The 21,917-nt window shown below is 43.2% G+C and overlaps 1 protein-coding gene across 7 annotated transcripts in view; it reads right to left on the minus strand.

The window, feature by feature from the left end:
• Positions 1 to 21,917, minus strand: part of ARHGEF28 (Rho guanine nucleotide exchange factor 28) — a 300,222-nt gene that overhangs the window by 270,856 nt on the left and 7,449 nt on the right. The window lies entirely within an intron of this gene.

Genomic DNA, 21,917 nt, shown 5'->3' on the forward strand with positions numbered 1-21,917 from the left:
TGGGGAGGAAAAGCTTCTGTCTTGAGCATGGGGCGAGGTGTGGAATGATGACACACAGAGCAAAGGGCAAAGAGAAGTATTGGTGAAAAGTGAGAGGAGATGCAGCCCTATGTCTACTCTTCACTCTCCCTGGCACTGCCCTCCAGGGCACCACAAATCTCAAGGGCCAATCCAAAAAAGGCTTTTCTGCAGCCACTATGAGGGATGCCAGACTGGCCTGTGCAAGACAGGAACAGTCTGTAACATCTACAATTTAACTTGTTTGGGGGAACATTCTGTTCTGTGCTTCCTTTAATGAGAAGCTACAGTCATGTTCCACTTAATTCTCACAACCATTGAAAAGTTCTGCTCAACTGTCGGCTTCTGAGAATACTGTGCTTCACATGCAAAGTACTATTCTCTACCAGCAAGAGATCTGTAATAATTGCCTGGAAATGGCCTATTTCCCCAAAGACTGAACAGGAATTCCCAATGCAAAAAGTTCCATGCAAGCTTCTCCACCCTGTCCTTTGACCAGCACAGAGGCACCCGCAACAGAAGTTTCACTATTTCATAGAAAATAGGAGTTTTCTGTATCCTGGGTCTAATTTCTAAGATGTGATTTGTGGGACCAGAGAACGCACCATTACATCAGAGTGTGGATGTCCACTCGAAACATCTCTGCCTCTGAGGTCACAGGAAACGTATCAAATAAAATCAAAATATATTCATTCTCCTGAGGACAATTTTTGACACACAAGATGTCAATGAACACATCTATAAGCATCTGCCTAAAAATAATGAAAGGAGTTGAGCAGTTAAATGAAATCTCTGCTCAATCACTTCATTTGCTTAACATTTATTAGATAATCAAAACGTGCCTCGGTCCCTCAATCTGCTAAGCATCTGACTTCAGCTTAGGTCACGATCTTGAGGTCCTGAGATCAAGCCCCATGGCAGGCTCCCCACTACATGGAGAGCCTGCCTCCACTCTCCCTCTGATCATCCTGTCTCTCTCCCTCTCTCTCTCACACACACACACACACACACAATTTTTTTTAATGTGCCAAATACTATACTCAGACGTAGAGAAAAGACACCGTCTTTGCTCTTAAAAATGCTCAATGGGAATGACAGGCTAAAGCATGTAAGTACATGCCCAATGCGTCACAGGCACCGCCTTGCAGTAACAGCAAACAGGGACGGCCAGCAGACAGTCGTTAGCAAGAAACAGAACCAACTGCCAGCTGACCCCAGACACCATTCTCCCCTTAATTTTCATGGTAGAAACTTTCAACTTCAGCAGCACAAAGGGCCCGCACAAGCTGCACTGCCGGATACTGCAGCTCCCGAACACCTGCAGTGTGGCTACCCCGACACACTGAGCTGCTAGGTTGGATACACTGGATTAAATACATTGGGTTAATTTCATCTGTTTCTTTGCACTTCATCACAAGGTTATCAGGAAACTCTTTTACATACGCGGCTCACGTTTTATTAGAAACTGCCAAGCTAGGGTTCCCTGGGTGGCTCAGTGGTTGAGCACCTGCCTTCGGCCCAGGTCATGACCCCGGGGTCCCGGGATCGAGTCCCGCATTGGGGTCCCTGCATGGAGCCTGCTTCTCCCTCTGCCTGTGTCTCTGCCTCTCTTTCATTAATAAAACAAATAAAATCTTAAAAAAAAAAAAAAAAACACTGCTAAGCCAAGAACTATTACCCAGCCCCGCCCCCCCGACATCAGGTGTGGGCATTCAGCGAAGTTTGGGCTCATGAGGTGTGCATAGGAGTCATGCATACAGTGCCAGGCTCCTCACAGGAAGGAGTGCGGCCTCCAGAACTTCCTTCTCTGTTCTCGGTGGCTGCAGGGTGAGGAGCGGTGGGGCATGACTGCGAGCCAGCCACAGTCGTGCCAATGAGAATGACGCCCTGTGGTGGTGGAGCAACAGGTAGAAGGAACACAGTTCCTGAATAACCTGCGTGAGCCACCGTCTCTCCAGCTTAGACTTCTACAGAAAAGAAATCCTTCTCGTACGTAAGCCTCTGTTTAACGTCTCTTGCAAGTTACCTTAACTATACTCCAGCTAAAACAGGAAGGTCCAGCAGGCTTCCTAAAGGGACAGATACGTCCTGGAAAGACGTCCTTCAGAGCAGGTGTTAACCAGGTAAAGGACACTAAGATCCTGACCACGAGGACCAGGAGCAGGAAAAGTGTTTCGAGCTAAAGAGACAACCGAGTCAAGGCAGAGGTGCAGTCGGCAGGCTCTGCTCCGTGAGCTCTCCAACAGAAGCACCGGCTTTGAGGGGGAGGGCGCTGCATGGTGGAGACGTAGCACGGGAAGGCAGGGCTGCCACAACTGGCCAAACACTGGGAAAGCCTTGAGTGGTGGGGGAGAACCCCGAACTCTCTTCATGTAGGAATGAGGAGCTACTGAAGACCCTACCCAAGGAGGGAACACTCAGTTCCGCCTTCAGATGGGCCATTCGGGTGCCAGGGCAGAAAGCACATCCCAGGGAGACCAAATCTCAGGCCGGTAAGGTAGCAACCATTCAGACAAGAAGATCTCGATTGCAGCAGCAGCAGTGAGGACAGGATGTGATGGAAATAAGTTACTGAAAAAGTCAAGTCACCCTAAGGAAGAGGGAAGAGTCAACGCTCACAGAAGACTCCTGGGCCTCTGGGTGCAGCGGCAAAGGGACAGGCTCAGGCTCAGACACGCCAAATCCGAGAGGTCACGTCTTGAACAGGTGCCCCTTGCCTAGATCTGAGATGGTACCAGAATTAAAGATGCAGATACCCAGTGTCTATGGGGGATGGTAAGGACCAGCGGGAAATGGGGGGGGGTGTCGATCATAAACCATGGAAACAGAAGGCACTGCTCAAACTCTCCAAGCTCTTTTCAGAAAAATAAGCAGGGAAACCAAAGTACCCAAGACATTTATGGGGAAATGGAAAATAAAGATGAACTGAAGCTTCTTTTATAAGAATTTAAGGCGCAACTTTCATCCAAAATGGCCCTTAACCCCTGTATTATTTGTTAGTCGTTAACACATCCCAAATGATTTGGAATATAGTTTTCTAATCCATTATTGTGTCTTCTGAGGACCGCACGAATATATTACAACTCTCAGTTTTGTTCAAGATTAAGTCAAGATGAAACTGGGATTCTTCCTAACTCTGGGAAACGAACTAGGAGTGGTAGAAGGGGAGGAGGGCAGGGGGTGGGGGTGATTGGGTGATGGGCACTGAGGGGGGCACCTGACAGGATGAGCACTGGGTGTTATTCTGTATGTTGGCAAACTGAACACCAATAAAAAATAAATTTATTATTAAAAAAAAGAAACTGGAATTCTTAATTCCCATCTCTACTACAAACCAAAGGAATATGTTTTCTGCAGAATTTGCCTATTCCTTTTCTCTCCTTTTTCTAAGAAACAACCAACCACCAGAGAAGAAATTCTATCACTTTCTACTTTTGACAAATGCTGGTTCCTGGGAGTCCTAGCCACCTAGTTAACAAAATACCTTGAGGAAACAGGAGCCTGATCAAGTCTGCAAAAATCTGACCCACATCTCCACCTCCCAGAATTGAGGATTACCTGAGAGGCTACTAAGCTGTGGAAGGGTATGCAAATTCCATCACATAGAAGGAGAAACTTCAAGATTACTAAAATCTCTTTCTTGGTCAGAGCAACAAGCTAACGGACAGAGAGAAACTATCAGTAACTAACCATGCTCTTTCATAAAAAAGCTTTCCAGGAAAAAAGATCTGTGCCACTTTAGTTGGATACAGATTCCCACATTCCACCTGCCAGAGATTCTAACTCAAGTGGGCTCAGTACACAGGACACTAGTTCAAAAAGTCCCCAGAAAGGGATGCCGGGGGGCTCAGCAGTTGAGTGTCCGTCTTGGGCTCAGGGCGTGACTCTGGGGTCCCGGGATCGAATCCCACATTGAGCTCCCTGCATGGAGCCTGCTTCTCCTTCTGCCTGTGTGTCTGCCTGTGTCTCATGAATAAATAAAATCTCTAAAAATCAAAAAAAGGTCTCCAGATGGTTCTGCTGACCAGATTTGTGATTCTACATAAACTAGAAAGCACGGCCCCAGATCACAAAGCCTTTCATAGACAGTACTTCAGACGGCTGGAATCCATGGCTGTCGGTTCATCCCTTCACACAGTATTAAGAGCACCCAGTTTGCACTGTTCGCTGAGCTGGGTGCTGGGAGCTCAGGGTCCAGAGGGAGACACAGAAGACAACACATGCCTGTGATGACGACCTCATGTGCTCTGGTAGACGGGGCGCAGCTACTGCTTGAGCACAGGGGAGGGAGGCCGTGGACCCAGACGGTAGGACGCCTTCAGAACAGAAGGTGCGGGACGCCTGGCTGGCTCTGCTGGGAGAGCGTGAACCTCCTGATCTCAGGGTTCTAAGTTTGAGTCCCATGGTGGATGCAGAGATCACTTAAAAATAAAATCCCCCCCCCCAAAGAAGAAGAACAAAGTGAGCCAGGTTTTTGCAGGGAGCAGGGGAGCGAAGTAGTTAGCAGAGGGAATGGGAGGCCCAAGGGCAGGGCAGCAGGCATCCAGCTGTGTTCAAGCAGCTCCTGGTGCAACAGGAGGCCAAAGAGGAAAACAAGAGCCAGACTGCAAAAGGGTCGCGTTTTTCAGTAATAATCTTTTTGAAGATGCATAAGGGCAAGAAACACCATGACAATCCTAACTTTATTGAAGGTACAAATATATAACCACACCAGTAAAAAATAATGCAAATGTAAACAAAACTTTTAAATGCCTTCCAAGGATCCAAGGACGTCAACTACCAAATTGTGCTAATCCTAACATTTTTCCTACATTCATCTTTCGGTTTCAGAACAATCTAAAAGGGGTGCCTGCGTGGCTCAGGTTGTGCATGGTCCCAGGTCCTAGAATCAAGCCCCATATCAGGCTCCCTGCTCAGCGGGGAGGCCACTTCTCCCTCTCCTGCTCCCCCTGTTTGTGCTCGTTCTCTCTCACTTCCTGTCAATAATTTTTTAAAAATCTAAAAAATGAAGAATTTTCAAATTGAAATTCCAAGTCCAGTATTTCAATTCAACAATTCTATACACAACTCAGTGCTCATCGGGGTCAAGTGTACTCTCTAACCCCCTTCCCCTATTTTTCGCCCATCCTTCCACTCAACTCTCCCCTCTGGTAACCACCAGTTTGCTCTCTATGCTTAGGAGTCTCCTTTTTGTTTGTCTTTTTTCTTTGTTCGTTTGTTTTGCTTCTTAAATTCCACACACATGCGTGCAATCATATGGTATTTGCTCTTCTCCAACTGACTTATTCCACTTAGCATTATACCCTCTGGGTCCATCTATATTCTTGCAAATGGCAAGATTTTGTGTTTTTATGGCTGAGGAATATTTCAGTGTGTGTGTGTGTGCGTGCATCACATCTTCTCCACTCATCTATTGACACTTACGCTGCTTCCATAATATGGTTATTGTAAGTAACGCTGCAAGCAACATTGGGGTTTGTGTATCTGTTCAGATTAGTGTTTCCACACTCCTTGGGTAAACACCTAGTGGAATTACCGGAGGATAACATGGTGATTAAAAAAAAACAAAACAAAAGAAAAAAAACATGGGGATCCCTGGGTGGCTCAGTGGTTTGGCACCTGCCTTTGGCCCAGGGCGTGATCCTGGAGACCCAGGATCTAGTCCCGCGTTGGGCTCCCTGCGTGGAGCCTGCTTCTCCCTCTGCCTGTGTGTGTGTGTGTCTCTCTCTCTGTGTCTCCCCTGAATAAATAAAATCTTTTAAAAAAATAAAAATAAAAATAAATTTTTAAAAAAACATGGTAACTTTTTTTTCTTTTTGAGGAACCTCCTTACCGTTTCCCACAGTAGCTCCACCAGTTTGCATCCCCACCAACAGTGCATGAAGGTTACCTTTTCTGCAGTCACTGCTTTACACTTTAAGCGAATGCTACTTGGTCACATAGAATTAAAGTATCTCAAATTTTGTTTCTTGGTTTTTACCATCACTGTGCTATCACTGTTTATTCCAGACCCACCTTTTATATATGCTATGTAGTAGTACTGCGGGTATCGGACACACTCGCTGCACCTGCAGCGAGTCGGAATGAGGCCATCTTTTCTAACCTCCTCTCAAAACTTGTACAGCCCATGTTAGGGACCAACTGAACACACAGGAGTGGTCCTAATTAACTGATATGGTATTCAATGCAAAAATTAAAGGGTAAGTCATTAAAATGTGCTAATTTGAAGTTTATACAGATACCAAAGTGCAACAGTAACTGTAGCAATTATTTAGAAGTTAGACCAGTGGAGAATTTTGGTGCCAAGTAACATTAACAGTTACTCTTCAGAATTGCCGGTACATGGTGATCAAAAACCAGACTGACTAAAGCCACTTATAACAGTGTTTCCCTGCAGAAAACATGTCCCCTTATCATCTGCACTCTGGCATGTTGGGGGAAGGGATGACCACTGCCCACTCTTGGGAAGCCATTGGAAACTGAAGAGGCCCCAAGGGACATAATCAAGGTCAATGAAGACCAAGTGCTGAGTCATCAAGAACAAAAAGTAGAGAAATCCTTGGGAGTGCCTACAGGAGCAGTCACCAAGTTCAAAATTCTTTAAAATGTAAACAGCCTTTTGGAATGCATAAAAAAAAAAAGATGCTGGGAACAGTACAGGTATTGACGTCAGAATTCTGTGCCTAGTCTGGAGCATTTCCTCTTAAAAACAGACGTGAACTTCAAGGGATCATAACCGACCAACAGTAACTCATCAGGCTCTTCATCCTGGAAATATTTAGGATGCCAAGCTATAGAAGTCAAATCAAACACAGCCAAGTGCCTTGTGTAGGTTGTAGCAGGTGTAAAAGATGAGGCACTTCATGTCACTATCAAGACAAATATGAAGTTACAGAGGTGGTGACGACCTTCGATCAGTTGGAGAGGATGATGATGTATTACACGTGAACAAGCCGGACCCCCGCTCACCTTGGCAAAGTTATTAAAGGAGTCCCACAAACCAGAGACCAAAAGCCACTGGACCCAGAAAACACTGCTTAAGTTTTCCTTAGTTTTCTCATCTGTAAAACCAATAGTAAGGTTGTTCAAGAAACTAAAACACTCACAGAGCTAGAGGCACAGTGCCCAACAAAGGGAAAGCGACAAATAGTTACCATCTTCACTGATAATAGCAACTCCAAATTTTCCAGATTGAACTCTGACCCTCCCCGTAATAGGGTCCTCAAAAGCTACAGGACCTGCTCAGATGGTTGGCTAAACCTCATAGGCTCCATTTTCCCCAACTGCACAGACACATTTACACAGGGGCTCTGTGCCCATGGCCTATGGCAAGTAGGGGCTACGTCCCCATCTTCTGCAGTAGAAACACCATGTGCACCCCACCCAAGACCTAGAAGTGAGATTTAAAAATATATATGTATCTTCAAGAGCCAAATCTTTCTCAGGGAGGCACCACGACTCAAAACTCCAGGTTAGTCAATATGTACATAGCCCAAAATGTTTCCAGGATAGAGTGCCAACTGAAAAAAATAACTGTTAAAATGGAATATGTCCAAACCCAGACGAAATGAGAAAAAAAGTTCTTGACCCTGTCCTCACCTTTCCATCTGACCACCAACGTAAGAGAAACTGGCTTTGAAGGACTACCACATACTAATGCTTGGGGCTCATGAAACCTTATTCAGTAAAAGTGGCTGCCATTTATAAACTATTTAAATGTCTATATTCCCACCAACAAATGAGAAAATTGCTAACGAAACCTCTTGGGGTGGTAATTTGTTTTTCCTGAAGAGAAGGGAAATGTGCTGTAACAAAATGCCTCACTAATGTTCTTTCTCAAATGGCTTTATACTCTGGCTGAACAATAGAAGAGAAAACACGTGGGTTTTGAAATTTTTCTGATTTTTTTTTCCAACCTCAAATACAGAAGGGATTCCTACCAAACGTGGCTACTTATTAGCCCCTTTCTTACAGAACTGGCCTCTTTGAGACTTTGCTCCCTAATGTGACTTGGCTCCACATTTTTCTTTCATGTTATTAGATGCACAAGTATTAAATTAGCATAAAGACAGAGGAGCTGGCACGGCACCAATGATCACAGTTACTGCTTCTCCACATGGATATTTATAGCACGTACAGCAATAAATCTAAGCCATAAATAGCTCTATTTGCAAAGTTTTATCATCATTGAAGGTTTAGAGATTTTAAATGACTCAAAAACACAAAGCCAAGGCATTCCAATTTATAACTTCATTTGACTGGCAAACTATCCAGCTTTATTCGGAGAGCTGGTATTATCCCCATTTCACTGATGAGGAAACCAGAAGTACAAAACTGCCCATCAAGTTGAGCTAGCTTGACACCCCAAATCTCATTTAAGGTTTTTAAGTAAGAACTGCATTTTAAGCAAAAGTAACCTATTTAGAAATAAGTTTCTCCAAGCTCGTCAGCTAAGGATTTATTCCTCTTTCCTGTGACTGGTCTGTATTTTTGGTCAACCATAATCCTGAAGGAAGGGCCATTCGCCAGAGCACAGGACCACCAGAGCTCTGCTGGCAGGAAGGCCCTGTGGCCCTGGGGAGAGAGACGCTCTGCCTAAGTGACCGCCGCGCGGCATTCTAACACAGTGGACCCTAAGGAGCACGGCTTAGGTTTCACAGGGGCTTTTTACCTGCTACCTGCATCCATTAGAGACTCTCAAGGAATCCCACACGGGGTGGCTGAGGCCCGAGGCTTGGGTAGTGCTGTGTGCACGCCACTGAGCACCTGCTGACCCCCGCAGATGAGCACAAAGAAGAGTCCAAGGTGGGGAGCTGGGATGAGGGGCGGGAGCCCCGTGGAGTGCCCCCCTCAGAGCCAGCTCCACCCACGTCCCCCGCCTGCTGCAGTGCCAGCACCCTAACCCTTGCCATTTGCAAAAGCAGTAATTTTTTCCTATATGGGCATCTCAATATAACTAGACTCTGGTTTTGACATTTTGCCCCATTAAAGACAGAAGTATGGGACACTGTTTTGCCAGTCAATTGTATCTTTTTCCTACGCAAATTTTTTTCAATTGATGTAGAAAATCTAAAATAGAAAACTAGTTTTCTAAGCACAGTTAAAAGCTTGGACTATTTATAGCAGGTCTGTCTCTGATTATTTGTCAACTCCTTTAAGCATGCCCTCAAAAAATCCATAGTCTTCAAAATTACACACAATAAAGTTGTATGCTTTTAAATGTCTAGTGGCATAAGGCTCACCACTTATAATATGTAATCCTACCAGAAATGTTAAAACTTGTGGAAGAAACAAGTTGTGGTTTGTTTGCTTGTTTTGTGTTTTTATTTTTTTAAGACAGAGAGGGAATGCCAAGCCAAGCGTGGAGCCCGATGTGGGGCTCAATCCCATGACCCTGAGACCATGACCAGAGCAGAAACCAAGAATCGGCCGCTTAACTGAATGAGCCAATCAGGCACTCTGAAAACATTGTCATTTTTTATTTAAAAGAATGAACGTACTATAAATGGTACTTGAAATGCAGTAATTCTATATTTGATAAATACAAGGGATAGATTTATTCTACCAAAAAAAAGGGAAGAGTTAGGAAATGACTGAATTTAAATCATACAAAAAATATAAAAAGCTGTAGGCAATAAATCACTGATAAAAATGATCAGTGTTTTTACTATCGTAATAAAACAAGCGTAAAGCCAGTAATGATGCACATACAGATACGCCCTCACTACAAAACCAAGGGCAAACACACCAATGCTCTCAATACACGATGCACACATCACTGAGTTAGAATTTCATTGCACACATGTCATTTCTTAATTTAGGGAACCAGGATTTCTACATCAGTTTCTACCAGAAGACCAAGAAAGGCCGCTATTCGTCCGGCCGGAGCCCGCAGGCCCGAGTGCAGCCTCTGCCCCGGCCACACCTCTCCCCGCAGCCACCATGCAAGCTGCCCAGCACGGGGTGACCTACATGGACCCAGTCAGGGGCTCTAACTTTACACGTCTCTCATATCACCTTCAGCAGTATCTGGCTTAAAACAGACACCTCCTCAGGGGCGCGGGTGGTGCAGGCAGTTAAGTGCCAGACTCTTGGTTTCAGCTCAGGTCTGAATCTCAGGGTCGGGAGATCTGGCCCCACGTCAGGCTCTGTGCTCAGGGGGAGTCTGCTTGAGCTTCCCTCTCCCCCTTCCTTCTGCCCCTCCCCCTTGTTCGCTCTCCCTCTCTAAAATAAATAAATCTTTTTTAAAAAGAGAATTAAAAAAAATTAAGGACGTAGCTATGTATTTTACTTCAAGGAGCTTGTGCTCATGATGAAAGAATATTGTGCTTAATTACGTATGTATACAAAACGGAAAATGATAAAAAAGCATCCAGTCGGTAAGGAACAAGTAAAACATGTTCCCTATTTTAGATGACATGAAATATGCATAGAATACCCTAGAGACTGCATGAAAAAACAAAATACTAGAACTGATAAATGAGTTCAGTAAAGTAGAATACTAAATAATTGTACAGAAGTCCATTGCATTGCTACACACTAAAAATGAAGCAACAAAAAGAAATTAAGAAAGCAATCCCATTTACAATGACACCAAAAGGAAAAAGAAAAAAAAAGCCCTAGGAAACAAACTTAACCAGGGAGGTCAAGACCTATACTCTGGAAACAATAAAATACTGAAGAAAGAAATTGAAGATGACACAAATAGAAATATTCCATGCTTGTGGATTGAAAAAATATTAAAATGTCCATGTTGGGCAGCCCGGGTGGCTCAGCAGTTTAGCGCCATCTTTGGCCCAGGGCGTGATCCTGAAGACCCGGGATTGAGTCCCACATCAGGCTCCCTGCGTGGAGCCTGCTTCTCCCTCTGCCTGTGTCTCTGCCTCTCTGTCTCTCTCTCTCTCACGAATAAATAAATAAAAATCTTTAAAAATAAATAAATAAAAATAAATAAAATGTCCATATTACACAAAACAATCTATAGATCTGATACAATCCCTTCCAAAATACCAACAGCATTTTTCACAGAACTAGAACAATCTTAAAATTTATATAAAACCACAAGACCCCAAATAGCCAAAGCAATTTTGAAATAGTAAAAGCTGGAGGTATCACAATTCTGGACTTCAAGTTATATGCCAGAGCTGCAATAATCAAAACAGTACGGTACTGGCACAAAAAGAGACCCACAGTTCAAGAGAATAGAAAAATCCAGAAATGGACCCTCAACTCTATGGTCAACTAAGCCTCGACAAAACAAGAAAGAATATCCAATGGAAAAAAAAAGACCATCTTTTCAACAACTAGTGTTGGAAAAACAGGACAGCTATATGCAGAAGAGTAAACGTGGACCACTATCTTACACCATAGAAAAAAGATAAAATCGACACATATTAAAGACCTAAATGTGAGGCATGAAACCATCAACATCCTAGAGAGAGCACAGGTAAGTAATCTGACAACAGCCATAGCAACGTTTTTCTAGATATGTCTCCTGAGACAAGGAAAATAAAAAATGAGCTATTAAGACTCCATCAAAGTAAGAAGCTCCTGGACAGCAAAAGAATCTAAAGACAATCTATGGAATGACAGAAGCCGTCTACAAATGGCATATTGGATAAGGGTTAGTCTCCAAACTCTATAAAGAAATTATCAAACTAAACACCCAAAAAAACAATTCAAAAACAGGCAGAAGACATTAACAGACATTTTCCCAAAGAAGACATCCAGATGGCCAACGACACATGACAAGATGCTCAACATCACTCATCGGGGAAATACAGATCAAAACTACAATGAGATAGCACCTCACAACCATTAGGACGGCTAAAATCCACACCAGAAACAACAGGAATTGGTGGGGATGCAGAGAAAAGGGAACCCTCTTACACTGTTGGTAGGAGTGCAAAGTGGTGCAGCCACTGTGGGAAACAGGATGGAGCTTCCTCAATATTTTAAAAGTAGAACTACCCTACAATCCAGTAATTGCACTAGTGGGTATTTACCCAAGTCATACCAAGACACAAATTCTAAAAAAAAATAAAAAAAATAAAAACTACACTGTGTTTATTACAGCATTATTCACAATAGCCAGATTATGGTGGCAGCCATGTCCACGGATAAATCGATGGGCATAAAAGGTATCCAAACACACATACACCAGAGTATTATTTAGCCATAAAGAAGAATGAAATCTTGTCATTTACAACAACATGGATGATCTAAAGAGTATAATGCTAAGCAAAATAAGCCAGTTAGAGAAAGAAAAATATGATTTCACTCATGTTGAAGTGAAGAAACACAACCAATGAACAAAGGAAAAAAAAAAAAAAGCCAAGAAACAGACTCTTAACTATTGAAGACAAACTGATGTTTGCTAGAAGGAAGGTGGGAGATGAGGGTGGGAGATGGGGGAAGGTGGGAGATGGGAAGGTAAGGGTACACGTGGCATGATGAGCACTGAGAAACGTACGGAACCACCGAATCACTGTATTATACACCTGGACCCGACATGACACTGTATATTAACCACACTGGAATTAAAATAAAAAAAAAAAAAAAACGGTAAAAAACAGAAAATGAAAATCCACCCTAATCTCTCTGTAGATGGGCAATATTTCACATATATCTGGCATTAGACAGGGTCTGTCAACACTTACCTTTTAACACTTTCTAAATGATCCCTTCAGCAGACAAAACCTTCCTCGGCTGGCCCTGAGTCTCCAACAGCTACTGGTTCTCACGTCCCTATAGTGAGCCTTAAATTCCTTACAAACGTGCACTTGGTATTCCTAACAAGGAAGGGGAACGGTCATGATGCATCAGTGGGAAAAATTAACCACATATTTGGAATTCTGTGGAAACAGGTTTACAAGAAGAAAACAGGCACCTGGCAGGAAAAAAAAAATGTCAAGGAAATTATTGAGACATGATACACTTCCTGTCAAAACAACACATGAAGTGATGATTCATTCGATCAGTATCTCCTACTAGATGCGATGCAGCTCTAACCGCTCCGGGGCCTTAGTGACCTTTGCTGTGCCCTGCGCGGAAGGGTTTTCAGTCTTGATTACCAAGCTGCTCCAAGGATCTGGGCCCAAAAGTACGTAAAGCCAGGAGGCGCTCACCGTGCTCAGGGCCATTGTGCAGGTTGTAGGAAGGCCGGAAGGCGCTGTCGCCTCCCCCAGCTCCGCTGCAGCTCCAGCCAGGCCCTGACGGGACCCGAACCGCGCCGCTTCCCCACACCAGAGCTGTGCCCCAACAGACACGTTAGAATCCGTTCAATCCTGATGCACGAAGCACAGCACCGAGTCCTTCGTCCAAATTTCCAGAATTCTTTAAAACAGCTCCAGTCTCCAAGGGTCATTGGAATACATACCAAGCCAGGTTTTACTCTAGAAATTCAACACCTAAGCTTATTACGAGCACACCGCCAGCACATTGCAACATAGAGTGTCCTCTAACGTCCAAGTTTCTAACTTACTTAACTGGGGGGGGGGGGGGGGTAAGTATTTACAATATAAGCCCAAATTGGAAAGGGTTGCTTTTTTTTTTTTTAAGTCACATAATAATACTTGTTTAAGACACATCCATTTTACAGTTCAAGTTTGTGATTGAATCCTGCCGTCGGATAGGTACTCCGATTTTATTTGTGAGCTAAGTACAGATTTTCATTAAAATGTTTATTTCTGGGCAGCCCGGGTGGCCCAGCGGTTTAGCACTGCCTTGAGCCCAGGGTGGGACCCTGGAGACCCGGGATCGAGTCCCAGGTCGGGCTCCCTGCATTGGAGCCTGCTTCTCCCTCTGCCTGTGTCTCTGCCTCTCTCTCTCTCTCTGCGTCTCTTATGAATAAAAAAATAAAATCTTTAAAATAAATAAATAAATAATAAAATGTTTATTTCTTCAATTTGCTTATTTTCATTATCTCTGAAGCAAATTCGTAGTCACTGTGCAAATCGAGAACAATGGAAGGGCAGGAAAAAGTGGACAATACTTTGGTCTTCATCATACGGGGTACGCCCCAGAAAATGCCCTGGCGTGGGCTGGGGACGCCCCGCGCACGGCATCTCACGCCGCAGCCCAGCCCCGTGCACTGAGGGGCCGCTGAGTCCCCAACACTCTGCTCAGGCCTCGTTCCCCTCAGCACCCCGGACACACAACCCCTCACCCGATATCAAACTCAGCTCAGTGGAGGCCCAAAACCCAGGCGTGACAGCCCGAGCCCCAGAGGGCCAAAGCTTGGAGAAGAACTCCGGGAAGGGGACCTGGAGGCCCTGCGTTCCCCAAGGAAAGTCCCCGCAGAATCATGTCCAGTTTCCAAAACACCAAGTTATCACGAGGTTCACGGACAGCTAGAAGGATCGTCCTGCCTTAAAAACACCAGCGTTCTCAGGACAAGTCTGTTTTCTTTACTATTACCAGTCGGGTGTACAGACAATAGTAGAGGTTTTTGAAACTTGCTATAGCTTTTGAGGAAAATCATGAAATCAGATGAAGTTTTAGGAGAACAAGTAGAGAAGGTGAGGAGGAAGGAAGCATGGAGAATAGGGAGAGAGAAGGAAAGAGAAAGAACCAGCATAAGCTGTATTTTAGCTAAAAATTGACATTATCAATAAGCCATGTGTTTCAGGCCATTCTCTACACCCAGGCGGGAAGAACTGATACACGGGGATGTTCAGTTCCATCCAACATCAAATTTACAGCCATTTTCAGTCATCTTAGAATTCATCTAAAAATAAGTGCTAGAGTATTCCCGGCCGGTTACATCATTCCTGGGCAGGGAGGCCCAAGGGGCGCGACGGGGTCGCAGGCCACGAGCCGTGTGTCTCCTTGCGACCGACAGACACGCCAGCAGCAGCGGACTCGGCCCCCACGTGCCCTAGCCGCCCCAGCAGGGAACCGCGTGGCCGCCAGGAATGGAGGGGGAGCCTGGGGCACTGTCTTTAATCCCACAGAGATGAAGCCTAGGAAGGGGACTCACCACGGAGAAGGGCTTGACGCAAAGCCCTGGGCTTCAAATGATGTCACCAGCACCCACAAAGGCCACGTGACCCACTTGGTAGGTCAGTGGCCATGCTAAGATCTCAACCCAAATTCTGCTTCTGGTCTGGCCTCTGATACACTCAGATTAAGTCCTTTTAAAAACTTTCTTGGGGATGCCGGGGGGGGGGGGGGGGGCTCAGCAGTGGAGCCTCCACCTTTGGCCCAGGTCGTGACCCTGGGGTCCTGGGGTCCCGGGATCGAGTCCCGCATCGGGCTCCCAGCAGGGAGTCTGCTTCTCCCTCTGCCTGGGTCTCTGCCTCTCTCTCTGTGTCTTTCATGAATAAATAAAATCTTTAAAAAAAGAAAAAAGAAAACCTTTCTTCTTCCCAAAAATCTACTACCATAAACCACCAGCAGTCATGTTCAACTCCCACTAAAAAAAAAAAAAAAAAAAAAATACTCCATTCATTTAAACCTCAACATTTTGTCTACATCTAATTTCTGCTGCTCTCAACAAAGATACCACAACAAGCCTATGGAGATAAATTTTCCTACGATCAGCATCAAAGGGCAAAATTATTCATTAAATACAAAAAGCTGCATCATCATTTCCCAATCATAATCCATCAGGAACTAGAGAATGACAGAGGGAGTCAAATACACGAGACACGTACAGATCATTCCCTCCTCCAAAGCGGCATATTCCACAATATCCAAATCACGCTTGGCATTCTTCAAGATGCGATTTTTTTTCAACTGCTCATGGTAAAGTTGGGTTTTCCCTCCTAAAAATTCCTGTTTTCATAAGACAAGACAAGCAAAAAGCTATTTTGAGACGTTCTGTAGATAAGCACAGATTATTCATTTTTATGGCAAAACAAGTAAATTTATATCTGAAATAGATTACTTGCTTCTATGTGAAATTTCAAAATTTTATAAAGCTAAAAAAACAAACAAAAATAAAGACACGAGACCTTCATATCTCATAATAAACTATTTCAGTCCAAGCTGGAAGCTAGCTAGCCCTGAAGGAATGATTAGAACTCCCATAGCTAAGATTTTAAGAATTCTTAATACTTCATATTCAATGAGGAGGCCATCAATAGTTCTGGCAATCAAATGAAAGAAACAATTCAAGTTTTACTGAACAACTTAGTGTGACAAAAAACATACAATTACTTCTATTCTCCCTTAATAATCCATCAGTTAAAGTCCTATTAAAACATGGGAAAAGGTCACGTGTGTTGTCTCTTGCCTCCAAAAATGGGGAGTGGTCAGCGGGAAACTTGCTAAGTCGCTAGGGGCTGTGGTAACTGGTACAAAAAGCACTTGGAGAAATCCATCCCTGAAAACTTCCGACAGGTCGGGACCTGGCAAGTACACGAAAGCCTACATTGAAAAGTTAGATGTGCCGAGTCTGATAAAAGTGGCTTCTTCTGAATCCAAGGTAGGGAGATTACACTTCTCTAAAATGATTAATCTGAGGGTAACTTCTCCCACCAATCCATCCCAACCAGACGCTACCTCCAGCCACCTTCATAAACAGGTGGCAATAAAATCACTGCCTAAAAGAATCACAGTTCATGGACATGATCAATTAGAATAGATTGGTTCCATCCCATTTGGAAAAGATATTCCATCTGGAAACAATAAGCGCTCTATGGATAAATGTAGAGATCTTCACATTTTATGAGTTCCAGACTAAAGGCAGGACTGATCCATAGATTTCTGGGGTTTTCCACACACGTAAAGGTACAAGTGGCTTTTTTACCCTCTTCCCTACCTCTTTTCCTCAAATAATTAGAGTGTCATGCTCTCAAGAGTTATGTTAGACAAACCAAAGCCCCAAATAATCTGAGGTTGGGGTAGGAGAGGAAGGTGACAGGAGGTGATAAAAAATTAATAAAACCACTAAGAGTCTTATTTCAATTTTTTTTTTTTTTTTGGCGAACACCGTCTTAATGAAAGACGTTAGCTAAAAGGTTTATACACAGCATAGTTTCAAAAAGTCACGCATGCCACCCTCTCCACATAACTTCACCGTCACCGCCAACTTCAAGTTGGTAAAGTTGATGTAGCAATGCCCATTTATTTTTAAACCAGAACATCAAGGAAGGGATAAATAGGTCTGCTTAGGACTGGTGTGAAATAAAGGCTAAAAAGAACTCTTCTCTATTTAAAATTTATCTCCTCTTTGAAGGAAAGGACTTTCCAGGTGAAGACTTCCTCTAAGTGGGAAGTCCATCGTAAGAAAGCATCAAGCCGCTCTGAGTTCCAGGCTTCTAGACAAGCGAAGAAGAACCGTACGCAAGTTCCTACCCATCTGGACAGTGGCAAAGGACAGGTTTCCCACAGGAGGCAGGCACAAGTCGTTCCAATTTTCAAACAGGCAGATTCTACAAGCTATGGATTCAAGGAGTATCATTTTGATTCTACATAAGGTCCTAGAGCAGACTATTGGAAGAGACAGTGGCTACTTGGAGCCAGTGTGGACTCCCTAAGAGGAAGTCACTTAAGAGGGACCCCTGGTGGGCTCAGCTGTTGAGCGTCTGCCTCAGGCTCTGGGTGTGACCCCGGGGTCCCGGGATCGAGTCCCACATTGGGGTCCCCCCGCAAGGAACCCGCTTCTCCCTCTGCCTGTGTCTCTGCCTCTGTGTGACTCTCATGAATAAATAAATAAAATCTTTAAAAAAAAGAAGTCACTTGAGAATAACCTCATTCCATCATGTAATTACTAAACTGCTAACTTCACATACTAGAGATACAGGTTTGTTGGACATTGTATAGATCCTTATGGAAAGATCGAAAATCAAAAATCTGATGCTCGTACAAGAGTAATCAGTTGAACTCTACCTGACATTGGCAAACATCAAACAGAAATTTGTACAGACACACCAAATTGCCTTGCCTTAGGACTAGGCCTTTAGCCTACGTAAGAATGTTATTATATCACTAAAGCATTAAAGAAATACCTATCAAACCTGTGCAAAACTTGGAACTAAAAGGAACAGTAAGTTTAACGATCTAAAATACTTGGAAAAGTTAGAGCAAAAGGCTAAATGCAGAAAACAATTTTGAGAAATTTCAGTTCTATTCGTAGGACTAAGAAATGAAAGAAAGAAAGAAAGAAAGAAAGAAAGAAAGAAAGAAAGAAAGAAAAGAAAAGAAAGAAAAAGAAAGAAAGAAAAGAAAAGAAAAGAAAAGAAAAGAAAAGAAAGAAAAAGAAAGAAAGAAAGAAAGAAAGAAAGAAAGAAAGAAAGAAAGAAAGAAAGAAAGAAAGAAAGAAATTGCCAAAGTCATAAAAGAGGGCTCAGCAGCAGTATCTGTCTAAAAAAAATACACCTCAGACTTGGTAATTTTTGAGATGACTGACCGTCAAGAGTCACTAATGCTATTTAGAAATAACATAGTTCAAATGCCCTCATTTGAGCAATTATTTTATCCCTGGTTCTGTGCTAAGCACTTTCCATAGGCCACCATGGAATCCTTTTAACCATGCTATGGGAGGAAGAGCTAAAAAGGTCCGCTAAAGGTGACCTCCCCGGGACAAGGTAGTAAGTAGCAGAACCCAGGAATCTCCTCAAGTCGGCCCTGCAGCTGGTCATGCTAACCCTGAGGCTTTACTGCTTCCCTAAAAGGCGGGGGTGGGGGGGCATTAAGCAAGAGTACGAATGGTTCTACAGTGCTCCGTGCTGTCCCAACAGCATCTGGAAGTACCACACTTTAATATAGCCAACTGGAATATGTTCCGTATCTAGGGGCGGTGAGAGGAGTCAAAATCCTGTCACTTAACAAAAGATGAACAAGTTTTTCTTTTCTGACATAGAAGACTTGAAGGCAGGGTATGGAATGTGTTTTTAAACCTGAGGGACTGTCACGAAAGTAAATTGTTCAGAACGGCCCCTCATCAGCAAACTGTATGATAAAACAATTCTCCCCTTAACCTTTCCAAAGATACACCTGGAGGGCTGGTGATATCAGCACAGCAGAGAACTAGGAGGTCCCAACATTCACCCTCCCCAACAACAAACCAACAACAACAACAAAAAAAAAATAGCTCAATGAAAAGCAACAGAAATATTATGGAGCTAAAATATTACGGAGGATGGTCACAGAGAAAGAGCATAGGAAGCATCTTACCTGCATCATTCCATTCTCCCAGTCCAGAGCAGCTTGGTGCTAAAAACAATCCCCCGAAAGGATTTCACCACACAGGGTAAAGGATAGGAAGAGAACCCCAGAAAGTCTCATTAATTAACCAAAGGGACAGCATGAGAGGAAGAGGAAAAAGAAATCTATGAAATAATCACAAAGCAATTAAGTCATAGTCAGTAAGTTTTTGTCTAGAAATAAGGACTCAACATCATAAATGAAAATGGTTTAAATTAATAGACAAAGAGCAGGAGATCCCTCTGTGGCTCAGCGGTTTAGCGCCTGCCTTCGGCCCAGGGCGTGATCCTGGGGTCCCGGGATTGAGTCCCGCGTCAGGTTCCCTGCATGGGGCCTGCTTCTCCCTCTGCCTCTGTGTGTGTCTCTCATGAATAAATAAATAAAATCTTAAAAAAAAAATAGACAAAGAGCAGCTGAATGGACAAAGAAAACAAAAACAAGACTCAGCTGTAGCTGCCTGTGAGACTCATTTAACCTTGAAGAACACTCCTAGACTAAAAGTGCCAGGATAGAAGAATATTCCATGCAAATGGAAATTAGGAGAGAGAAAGGATTGCTACACATGTGACACAAAGTTTAAGTCAAAACTTATAATGAGAGGAAAATAAGATCATTGTACAATGACACAGGTCAATTCATCAAGAAGATTTAACAATTATATGTGTACCTACTATTAGAAAACCTAAATAGTACATTAACAGATCTGAAGGCAGAAAAAGACACAAAGCAATAATACCAGGGACTTCAATAACCCATTTTCAATGATCAATAGATCATCTAGACAGAAAAATCAATAGAAAAAGTGGACTTGAAGTACACTGCAGGCCAGATGGACCTACGTCTACCAACATTCCATTCAGCAGAACAGAACATTAAAAAAAAAAACTCATTCTAACAAACATAACACAATTGAAATATTAAATATCATTTCCAAACATGATGATATGAAACTAGGTATCAGTAACAGGAAGAAAGTTGGAGGTGGGGAGACAGAGTTACAGTATGTGGCAATTAAAACAATACACTTCCAACCACCAATAGGTCAAATACATAAAAAGGGATGTCAAGGGCAGCCCGGGTGGCTCAGCGGTGTAGTACCGCCTGCAGCCCAGGGCCTGATCCTGGGGACCGGGGATCGAGTCCCGCATTGGGCTCCTGCATGGAGCCTGCTTTTCCCTCTGCCTGTGTCTCAGCCTCTCTCTCTGTGTATTCTCATGAATAAATAAATAAAATATTTTTTAAAAAGGTAAGAAAGGGAGGTCAAAAAATACTTTGAGAAATAATGTCAATACAACATACCAAAACTTAGGGGATGCAGCAAAATCATTTCTAAGAATTTTGAAGAAAACCTCTATTTCTATAAAAAGTGATAAACACATTAAAAACATCAATTAATGTGGTACATTAATAGAAGTAACCCTGTCTCAAAGGATTCAAAGAAAGCATCTGGGGCAGCCCCAGTGGCTTAGCGGTTTAGCACCGCCTTCAGCCCAGGGCATGATCCTGGAGACCCAGGATAGAGTCCCACATCGGGCTCCCTGCATGGAGCCTGCTTCTCCCTCTGCCTGTGTCTCTGCCTCTCTCTCTCTGTCTCTAATAAATAAATAAAAAATCTAAAAAAAAAAAAAAAAGACAACTACTATTTTTTTAAAAAAAAGCATTTGGCAAAATTCAACATGCTTAAAAACTCAACAACTTGGATACAAGAGGAACACGTGCCTCTGCATAATAAAGGCCATATATAACTCACGGCAACACCATACTCAACAAAGGTAAAATGTTCCCCTTCAAAATTAGGAACAAGATAAGGATATCCATGCTTTCCACGCCTGTGCAACATAGTACTAAAAATCCTAGCTACAGCACTTAGGCAACAGAAAAAGAGGCAAATAGCAAAGGAAGAAAAATTGTAAACATCGTGATCTTGTATATAGAAAATCCTAAAGAACTACACCAAAAAACAAACAACCTTTAAATTCAATAAAGCTGCAAGGTACAAAATACAGTGTGTTGCATTTCTATACATTAACAACTACCTGGAGAAAAAAAAATCCCATATACAATAGCACCAAAACAGATATACAGGAATAATTTAAATGAGAAAGTAAACTATATGCTGAAAATTTTAAGACACTGACAAAAAGATGATAACACAAATATGAGCTACCCATGTTCACAGATCTGAAGAATTATTACTGTCAATATATTGGTAACGTCCACACTACTCAAGGCCATCTACAGATTCAAAGTAAACCCCCTCAAAATTCTGAAAGCACTTCACAAAAAAAAAAAAAGATCCTAAAGTTTGTATGAAACCACACAAGACCCTGATAGCCAAAGCAAGTTTAAGAACAAGAAGACTGGAGGGATCACCCTCTAGATTGCCCGTCGTGCTACAAAACTACAGTCCTTCAGGGGCACGTGGCTGACTCGGTCAGCAGAGCAGAAGACTCTTGGGGTTGTGAGTTCAAGCCTCACATTCAGCATAGAGATTATTTTAAAACAAAATCTTTAAAAGAAAAAAAAAGCTATATTCATTCAAATAGTATAGTATCGGCACAAAAGGACATGTAAATCGATGGCCCAGGGATCCCGCAATAAACCCGAGCTTCTATGGGAAGTTCACTCACAGCAAAGGACCCAAGAACAAACAACAGGGAAAGGACACGCTCCCCAGTAAGTGGCTTCGGGGAACAGAGTGGCCTGCGACCTTAAGCTACACACACACACACACACACACACACACA

This window comes from Vulpes vulpes, unplaced genomic scaffold (assembly GCF_048418805.1).
Source record: "Vulpes vulpes isolate BD-2025 unplaced genomic scaffold, VulVul3 u000000652, whole genome shotgun sequence".
NCBI classification, from domain to species: domain Eukaryota; kingdom Metazoa; phylum Chordata; class Mammalia; order Carnivora; family Canidae; genus Vulpes; species Vulpes vulpes.